Source organism: Amphimedon queenslandica, unplaced genomic scaffold (assembly GCF_000090795.2).
Source record: "Amphimedon queenslandica unplaced genomic scaffold, v1.1 AMPQUscaffold_12828, whole genome shotgun sequence".
NCBI classification, from domain to species: Eukaryota; Metazoa; Porifera; class Demospongiae; order Haplosclerida; family Niphatidae; genus Amphimedon; species Amphimedon queenslandica.
This window is the reverse complement of record NW_003546936.1, coordinates 6,254-16,425: the sequence shown is the minus strand read 5'-3', so window position 1 is coordinate 16,425 and position 10,172 is coordinate 6,254. Positions and strand designations below refer to the sequence as shown.

General features: G+C 32.8%; 2 long non-coding RNA genes across 7 annotated transcripts; one reads left to right on the top strand and one right to left on the bottom strand.

Moving 5' to 3' along the window:
- Positions 1–73: 73 nt before the first annotated feature.
- On the bottom strand, positions 74–9,959 carry LOC109586610 (uncharacterized). Of its 6 annotated transcripts, none has more exons than XR_002187114.1 (16): positions 9,830–9,959; positions 7,221–7,342; positions 6,294–6,752; positions 6,074–6,137; positions 5,796–6,010; positions 5,678–5,749; positions 5,518–5,632; positions 5,154–5,242; positions 4,957–5,049; positions 4,830–4,908; positions 4,635–4,728; positions 4,352–4,576; positions 4,225–4,284; positions 4,129–4,184; positions 3,560–3,719; positions 74–333 (listed from the first exon to the last, which is right to left on the bottom strand). It is a non-coding gene; the product is annotated as an uncharacterized LOC109586610 (long non-coding RNA). The 6 variants fall into 6 exon arrangements; XR_002187115.1 differs by having other exon boundaries at positions 6,294–6,628; XR_002187113.1 differs by having other exon boundaries at positions 6,294–7,342.
- Positions 7,008–7,482, top strand: LOC109586611 (uncharacterized). Its single transcript, XR_002187119.1, has 3 exons — positions 7,008–7,096; positions 7,147–7,344; positions 7,399–7,482. It is a non-coding gene; the product is annotated as an uncharacterized LOC109586611 (long non-coding RNA).
- Positions 9,960–10,172: the final 213 nt, after the last annotated feature.

Genomic DNA, 10,172 nt, shown 5'->3' with positions numbered 1-10,172 from the left:
TAATAATTATAATCAATGAAAGAACTTACTAAATTGCATTATGTATAATACACATTACTATGAATTATTATCATTTAGGTATTGATGAAAAATTAAATATTTGCAGTTGATAAAAACATAGTAACAGATAACATTATGCAAAGCAATATGTTTAGTGTTAGTTACTTGAATTGAATGTCAAGAGGATAAATAATAGTTAAATCTTGACTTTCGTCTATTCTCGTCAATATTTTTTGCATCAGTGGAGGCAATGAAGTGAACAGTGCTGAAGACTGCAATCCTTCTATCTTCTTTAAATGTGCAAGGCATAGCTCATGTAGTGGCTGAACTGAACTTGGAGTTAAGAAAAAAGTTATTTTGATAAAAATATTAAAATTAATAGTTTAAATATAAAATAGAGAATGCACCAATATAGCTTTTTTGTTGATATTACAATAACTGAAATTATCATAGCCAATACTAGCCGATACTAATAACAAATTTGATGTTGTCATTCCACCTTTTTAGCCTTAGGCAGAGGTCTATGCTTGTACAACTTAATCTATACATTTGTGAACTTTGTATCCTCACTAATTAACTTCTGGAGATCACAAATTTATCCTGGAAAATTATCAAATTTTTTTTCATAAAATTTGTCAGAATATAATTAATTTTTCTAATTTTCCATGAAATTTTTAATTCTTTGCAGGAAAAATTTTTTGGGAAGTTTCCCAGAAAATTTACCAAGAAATTATTAATTTTTCTAGGGAACACTAATTTACCAGGAAACGATTAATTTTTTCTAGGAAATATTAATTTTCTGGGAATTTTCTTCCCTGGAATCATTAATTTAAATGATTAACCCTTTAATCTCATACACATGACCATGTATTGCAATATTGGCAAGATCAATGCAAAAACCAAAAATCAATACTATAGAAACAGGCCAATAGCTGACCCAATTATCCATGCAATGCATCTTTAAAATATACATGCAATGATGCAATAAAGCTTAATGTATGAAGCAGTACATGCACATAAGAGGTACAAATTAAGCCACAATAAAAAAAGACTGAAGGTACATGTCAGACTAAAATTTAAAGCTTTAGGCTCTCTAACTTTACATGAGATGAAGTCTGTGCATCCATACTTTTAGGTATTATTTACTCTTGATATTACAATTCCGATATACATAAATTAAAATGTACCAATATGTGCATTTGACTTGTAGACTGATTTTAACCAAAATTGGATTTTAATGAATGTTTAAAGTTGCTCAAAATGTTGCCAAAGTCCCTGTACTATAGTGCAAGATATTCAGGATTTTACACAGGATTTTGGCATAGTGCTCATGCAGTTTCTATTGTTGCTCTGTACTATAAGTACATTCATCAAAAATGGCTACAAGAGAATTCACCATCTTTATAATTTTTCTGATACATATCCTTATGTTGTGTATCGACATTGAGCTGATTCTGATCAAATTGAATTTTTAGTGCATTTTTAAATTTGCTCAAAAAATCAGGCCAACACCCAAATTTCGTCAAAAAGAGCTACAAAAAATTATTCATTTTAATAATTAAAAAAATACATGTCTTTGTCCTTATGTACATGTCCAGGATGTCCTTATGTTGTGCATCAACTTTGAGCTGATTTCAATCAAAATTAGATTTTTTAATGAATTTTAAATTTCATCAAAAATTGGGCCACCCAAAGGCTATCCTTTGGTCTTATTGTCAAAAATGGCTTCGTGAGAATTCATATTTTTTTTGATTTACATCCATATCTTTATCCTGTGTATCAACTTAGAGCTGATTCCAATCAAATTTTAAATTTTTATAAAATTTTAAATTTGCTCAAAAATTCAGCCAACACCCAAATTTCAACAAAAATGGCTACAAAAAATTCTCTATTTTGATATTCTTTCCTAATACATATACATCTCCTTATGTTGTGTATTAACTTTAAGCTGATTTTGATCAAATTAAGATTTCTATGCTCAAAAATCGGGCCAATGATAACCTTTGGTCTCTAACCAAGTTTCGTCAAAATGGCTGTGTGAGAATTCTCCATTTAAAATTTTTTTCTCATAAACATACATGTACATGACCTTATGTTGTGCATCAACTTTGAGCTGATTCTGATCAAATTTAGATTTTTACAAATTTGTAGCTCAAAATTGGGCCAACACCCAAAGGTCATGGCTACGAAAGAATTCTCCATTATTATCATTTTCCCTGATACACATGCATGCACATGCCCTTATGTTATGTAAAAAAATTTTGAAGTTGCTCTAAATGCAATTGATGAACTGTATCATTTATAGTATTTATCAGCTTATGAAGCATCATTTAGCATGCTTTGTGAAAAACTCTGAAGGTATTGTCCATTCTCCATTTTTTGACACACATTTTTATGTTACATGTACGTACAAAGTTTATGCTGACTACAATTAAAAGTGAATTTTTATAAGTTTTAGAAAAGTTGGCCATTCATACTACCTGTATAGTACAGAATATTTTTCAAAAATTGGCTAGGATTTTTATCTACATTTTCTGATGCATGATGTACATTTCTACATCTTCTTACATGCAGATGTATGCTATATATGTAAAAAGTTTGAGCTGATTCTGATAAAATGGAATTCATAGCAGAGTTTCCTTTGGCCATATGGGCAATTCTTTGGAATGTGCCTAATTATACACATGCAGTAAAGTTAAATTAATGAAATTTGGGGGACCACCAGAATAAACAGTAAAACTTACATAATGCATGTACATGTACAATGCAAAATTTAAGTCATAGAGAGTGTAGGCTGTACAATGTACATGTACATATATATGCAGTACATGTATGCTAAAACTAGCCAATTAATGCAGCAGCTGTAACTGAAGTAAACAGTTCTCGTATAGTGGGAAATTTTGGGGAGAATTAAATTTAGCAAACTTGGCGTTTTGATAGCCATTTGCCAAAATAAAATCTGCCATTTTGAGCCATTATACGCAGCTCGATGGCATGTGGCCACTAATTTGCCAAATTAAAATTCGCCAATCACCAAAATTAATTTGCCAAATTTAACTCCCTCCAAAATTTCCCGCTATACGGTATTATACAAAGAATAAGATAGATTAGAATCAGACACTGTAGATTATAGGTACACAGAACTAACTAACCAGAAGCCACACATATGAATGATTAATAAACTAACATGTATTCATAGTGGAAATAATTGATAGCAATCATTTATTAGTGCATACACTATTACTGGTAATTACATGTACATTATACACAGAGTTAAACTGTCTACTCTCAACACAGTATACATTTAAATATCTCATTTCAACCCAACCAAAAAATTTATAAAATTACTTAACAGTAATCAGTACATGCAGATTTTACATACATGTAGTAAAACAAAAAAGAGTAGATTGCACTGTATTCTGGCATTGGAAAAAGGAGCTATAGTATAGGCAAAATTGTTATACATACTACTCCAGTGCTCCTCTGTACTAAAAGTTTCTAGCTGTTATGCTCTGAAATTCATGCACCAAAAAAAATAGAACATTACATTAAGTCTAACCAAATCAAATGATGATTGGAGATGTTATAACGTTCCTGTGATACTTTGATTCTCGTCTTTTGTTTCCACCAAATATGATAACGTCAGTCTGAGAGTCTTGAATGTGATAACTGCATGACATGTGATACATCCTTGACTTCAAATCATCCGGCAGCAAAAACTATCAAAATTAAATAGACTAGTAATAAAATCTATGTACAATGCAATATGATTCAAAATACAAACTACATGCATTTGCATCAATGCTAGTTAAGTTATGGTTAAATATATGGCACTTATGGGCATCATAAAACTATTGTGAAAACCATTATTGATCAAGTCCAATCTGGTCATAAATTCAAATTATGAGTATTTGACTGAATAATACTATAAAAGCCCATAATTAAATTATACACAATTTATAGTGAGACTCTATTAAAAATTCTAAATACATGCAGTATCAGAGTCCCACAAAACATGCTAAGTGAGTTAAACAGTATGCTTTATGAGCTGACAAGTACTACAATAGTAGCACATTACAATAGTACATGGAATTTAATTGCTAGTTTACAAGCATTAGTATAACATACCAGTGACAGGCTGTTGAGGTCATTTTGATTAGGTGTAATCCCCATGCATTATAATCCTATTAATCATTATAATATGTAGGTAGTATAAATTTTTACTTTTTCTCAAGCTTCAATATACCAGTATGCACAGGCCCAGTATCATCAGTGAGTAAGTTCCTGTAATTAAATGATAATTAACAGAAAATACACTTATTGCATAGCTGATTTAAAACTCATGCATTACCATAATGAACATTATTGTTATCACCCACAAAAATAAACACGTTTGACAGGTTCGAATGCTGATTGAGTTCTCTTATTAAGTGACCTTGTCGTCCAGATGGCCAGGTAATCAGTGGATGCGTCCAGCATATGTCATAAGGTGTAAGGTGACTGGAGGTATAAGACACAAGAAAGTGAGAGAAGTAAGGATAAATGGAATTGGAAGCCGCTTCAGAGCTTACTGCCACTATAATATTATAGTAATGAATAAATATTATACACATGCATCAATTGCTTAGTCTTACTGTTATCATCGGGAGCCCATAAAAGAATTGATGAGGTATTGTTTGGAACTGCTCTTGGCCTATACCTCACATGACATAGATGTATCACTGCTCCCTGCAATTAAATATAAATAGCAACAATAAAAAAGCAATATCAATGTCAGTATCATATCAATATCAATATCAGAATCAATATCAGTATCAGTATCAACTTACAGAATCAGTTCCAATCAAGTGTATTGAGATCGATCAGCTTTACTGACAATCAAACCTGTTGCTACTAGATGAACTATTTCTGAACCAAACCTATAATATGTACATGTATATTAATCATTAGGACTACCTGATGAATCTCCTTCAGGTAATTCAACTATCACCCAAACACACACACAACCACTGGCATCAAGGGATAACAACTGGAATGATAATCCTTGAACTAGAAATATAAGTACACAATTGTAAATGGCTTACTATATTTACTACTATTACATGTATATACATGTATTGTAGGTTTGCAATGGCATGGTAAGGACATCTTACCATGCCAATCATTGACTGTACTGTACTGTGTTGCTCCACTTCTTTCTACATGTATAACTGGTTGACCTTCATTATCAGTACTGCAGCTGCTATATAATAAAAGAAAGACACAATATTCCATCAACTAACAAGATCATATATGCACATGCTTATTGCCTCAAACTTTTATTACATTTTCTCATTTTTCTGATACATATTGATGTCCTTATGCAATACTGAAAGTTTGAGATGATTCCAACAAGTAATTTTGAGTTATGAGCTTTTTTAAAAACTTTATGCACGGACTACATATGTATAGTACAGTATTGCTGGCTCTAAAGTTATCCCTAAATTTTTAAAGAGAGAAAAGGAGAGAGTCCATTACCAGTGGTGTATGTTGGTGCTCTGATGATAGTGTCCCTATTAGTATCAGTCAGTTAGTGTTGTCTATGCAATGGTGCTGGCTCCCTTAAATCCCATAACACAATAGTACCATCATCCTAACAATACAATATGAACACTGCTTATAATGTACATATACTTACATTGCCAGCAAACACGAGTGGAAACAATACACAAATACATGTACTACTAGGAGCAGGCTGATCACCTAAACACTAATTAGAGTATATAATTACAGGGGCTATTCCTTGCATCTCATACTATTAGGATGCTTCTGTATCCTTGAAAGGTGTGCTATCTCCAGAAGACCATTCCAATCCTCTTTATTACACATTGATCCTGTTACTAGTATACCAGTATCAGAGAGAGAGAGAGGAGCTTACATCAATGCACTTGATGTCACCATTGATACTCAGTGACGACTCTAAAGTACTAGCATCATACAGCTCATCGTCTTCTAAAAGAACATCACAAATCTTCACAAAAGAGAAAGTAATTTTTATTCATTTTTCTCCCTCTCCCTCTAATGTCATTCTTACTTGACTTGTGTCGTATACTGCATAAGAATCATCATCCCCCTTGCTCCTTCATCTTCATACCTACCTACATTATCAAAACATAATAAACCACTACATGCACATATATGTACATTGTATCTATTCCGTGTACTAATATATCATTGCTGAATCAGTACAATCAAGAAGCTATTGCAATTCACACTATAAACAGTCCTTTACTGACTAATTGACAGTCACTCACCATATCCCTTCATGTCATGAGGTGGCCATTGTGTCCAGCAGTCTTTACTAGTAACATCTTCTGTTTGTGTCTCCTCTTCAATCAAATCCTGACCTGTCTGTGTACCTGACTAGTATTTGCTTGTCCAAAGCTCCTCATACATCCCATACTCAGTCAATGGTTGTAGTTCAAATAGGTTAATGCTTAATGTGTCTTTCTCTATCATGTTGCTCAGTTCAGCTCCTCTTGTCTTTATGCTTGTCTCCTTTAGTTTCTGTGTTGCTCCTGAGAATGTCATAGAACGACGAGGGGAGAGGCACTCTAAGCAGTGGCACTCAAATTTAATGCTATTTTAACTAAAAAGGCAACAGAAGGTGAAACATGTGCAAACATAAAGTGAACAATGTAACTCAAGTGAAAGGATAACAGCATACACTTTAAGACACATCATTGAGAGCAACATATCAGAAGATGAATGCCCTATGGATGATCTTGTCAGTTGTGCTAGCAGTATCTACATTGACTGGATCTACTAACAATTACTACAATGGTGAGATACTGACTACTATACTAATGGATAATATATATACCTGTTTGAATTACATACATGTACTATCAACAACAAGAAACTAGTGATAACAAAGGATTATATACAGATTGTTGTAAGTTCATTAATACACTATTAATTTATTATCTACTCACACACACACACACATAAGCTACTTCTCATGATTTTGCTATAATAATTAATATATCATCGAATATAACTGGAAAAACAATTAAACCAGGACAAAGCTATAGTATCCAAGGAAACATAAATTTCAGTAATCAAGATGCATGTATATAAAAGTTATGTCATTTTTCTATCTTTCAGAAAAGAAGTTGCAATGGGGTAGGTATATTACATATAATTATAACACATCAATTCAAAAATTACTTAAATCTTACTTTTTTGGATGCTAAGTATAATCTTTGTGACATGATTGTCTCATTAACTAATGAATACTGTCCATTGAAACCTGGAATATATCATGGAAAATTTGAAGATACAATCCCATCACTTGACTGGCCTGTAAGTAAACAAAATACTTTGTATAATTAAAATTATTAAACATTCTCTTTAAAGGGCAAGTTTCACTTTAAAGCTATTGCTTACAATGAGAATAGTGATGAAATATGTTGTGGAATGATAGAAGTTAACATAAATTGAAACATTTTGATCATTTAAGATTATTATAATTAACTAGCATTATAATTAGGTCAATTTTGCATCAGATTTTAAAATTATCAGTAAAAGCTATATAAGGTAGATACATAAATCAACAATTGTTCAATCATTAAGCACAGTGCCCACCACACAGGTCAATATCTTGCTTATTATCATTACATGTACCACAATGTGTCTTGTCCATGCCCATGCTTAAATAGATTGACTTGTCAAATAATATGTAAGTAACAGTACTATAAAACATGCATGCTATGGGCATATAACTCTCAAAGCTCATCAAAAGTTGTTATGGAAATAAGGACACACCCATAATATAATTATGTTTGATAGGGTACAAGTACCGTGCCAAAAGATACATGTACTAGTTATAAAACCAAAAGAAAGGAGAGCAAATGTTGTGTGAGATGATAGACCTTCATTACTATGCAGTGATTGAATAGCATTAATACGTTCAAATGTGAATAGAGTAGCTTAACTCTCAGCTTAACTATACTATTTTCTTAACTTATATAAGAATGAGTGACAGTAAAATAGTAAAATAGCAATCATCTAATGATTGTAGTCAATTTCTAAATAAAGGATCAAACAAAGTTTGCAATAAGTTCAGTAAATCTTAGAAACTAACATTCTTATGGTGAAAGAGCTTAATCTGATCAACATGGAAGTTGAAAGTTGCTGTAATAACTAATAAAAAATAAACAGACACGTTTAATAAGCTATCAAGCTACAACATTATGTTTGTATTAATAGTGTCATTCAATCAGAGCTGTGTTTATTGCAATCCATTACTAAATTTACTTTTAAAAATTATTATGCTTATTTCCTAGACTTTATTAAAATACAATACATCATAGCAAAAGAAAAGAATAATGCTAGTTTATAATGTGCCCATTGTATTTTATTGCAATAAGTTTTTGAAACACTGCATCAGTCATTGAGCACCAATCTGGCCTAAAAATCTTTCCTGCAATTACACTAAAAAGTCTTTCTACTGGGGCTGAAGCTGGTATTGATAAACCCTGGTCATATGACTTGGCATCAGGCTGACCATGATGGTCCCCAGGGGTAAGGTTTTGTAAAGCTATTTATTCAAAACTGCTGCCTTGCCCTGTACTGGGTTGAGGCTTAATAATGATAAGTCCATGCACCTTAAAACCTTAAGTGACAGCACTGACTGTACATGCATTGGGCTTGCACAAATAGGGAATGAGCAGAGCCAGCAAAACCTAGTTCCTCTACATACCAGTAGTTGGATGCATAACTACATATGACATGAGAGAGGCAGGTAGAGCCTATTTTGTGTGAAGGCCTTTACTTTATGAATAATAATTGCCAGTAAATGTGACCATAATTGACAAAAGGTACCTTATGGCGGGTAGTGAAATTTGTCTTTATAGCCAAAAAAAATCCAACTTCCTGAGCTCCATTTATCATAAAATTACTCTACAGGATGCAAAAAGTTGCTATGTAACTTTTTTTAAAAATGGTTGTCCAACAGAGCACACACAGGTTGATATTTTGCATCAAGTTATAATGATGAATTTTAAAATCTGCCATAAGGTACCTTTTGTCGATGTACAATAGGATTACAGGGATTAGGAAAGTATCTATAGCCCCGTTTACACTACAAACCAGTTTGGATCAAAGCGGTTCAGAAACCAGCTTAATTGTGTCCACACGTAACTGTGGCTGAATCGGTTTACAATGCTACATTGCATACATAATACAGCTGCTTCAGTACTTAAACGGGTTTGATTATCTCAAACCACCTCCTGAGGTGGTTTGAGATAAGTCGGTTTAAACTGCATTGAAATTGTCCACACGTAAACTGATTTATTTCTAAACCGGTTCCAAACCGCTTTAAGGGCATAGTGTAAACAGGGCTTATGTTACACTAGGCACTGGCAGATCCAGAAAAATTAAAAGGGGGATGAATTTCACTTAAGTAGGTGTGGCTCATTAATTTAAATTACAATTTGGGTGTGGATCATCAATTTTAATTAATAAAATGGAGGAAAAGTGCTGCAAAAAACTGCAAGACAAGTTAAACAACTTTTTCTGCCAAAGGGAGAGTTGAATGGAACCTCCCCCTAGGTCTGCCACTGCTAGGTGTTTCTAATCCCAGCTAATGTAAATTGGCCAGAAATTACTCCACCCTACTTTTTACACTTTCTGATATACATTGATCAACTTATGCTATGTAGAAGCTTCTGATTTAAATATGCCTAAGTAAATAGATCTACCAACCACACCAATGAAACCAAGCCCTTAAAATTAATTTATTTGAAAAAGTACTCAACTATTTCACACTAGGCATAATAAATGATACCTTTAAATCCAACAGACGGTGCTCCAAATCTACAGCTTGTAGAGAATTTTCCACCAGTTTTCTGTTTTCAGCAAATTTTAATACAGAGGAAAACAAAATTACCCTTTTCTTTCCTTACCCCCACACGTGACTACACGCGTGCAGTAGTCAAAAGACCACACCTTCACCACGCCTCTATTAGGCGTTGTCTTTCCACGTGCAGTCACGTGTTCAGTTCTCTCTCTTTTTCTCTCTCTCTCCTGTGTCTCCTCCCCTAGATTAAAGGAAGGTTGCCACTTGTTGATTATTTAATTTTCATCCTGTTCTATCAAAGAATGTACACATTTAAGTATTGAAAAAATTT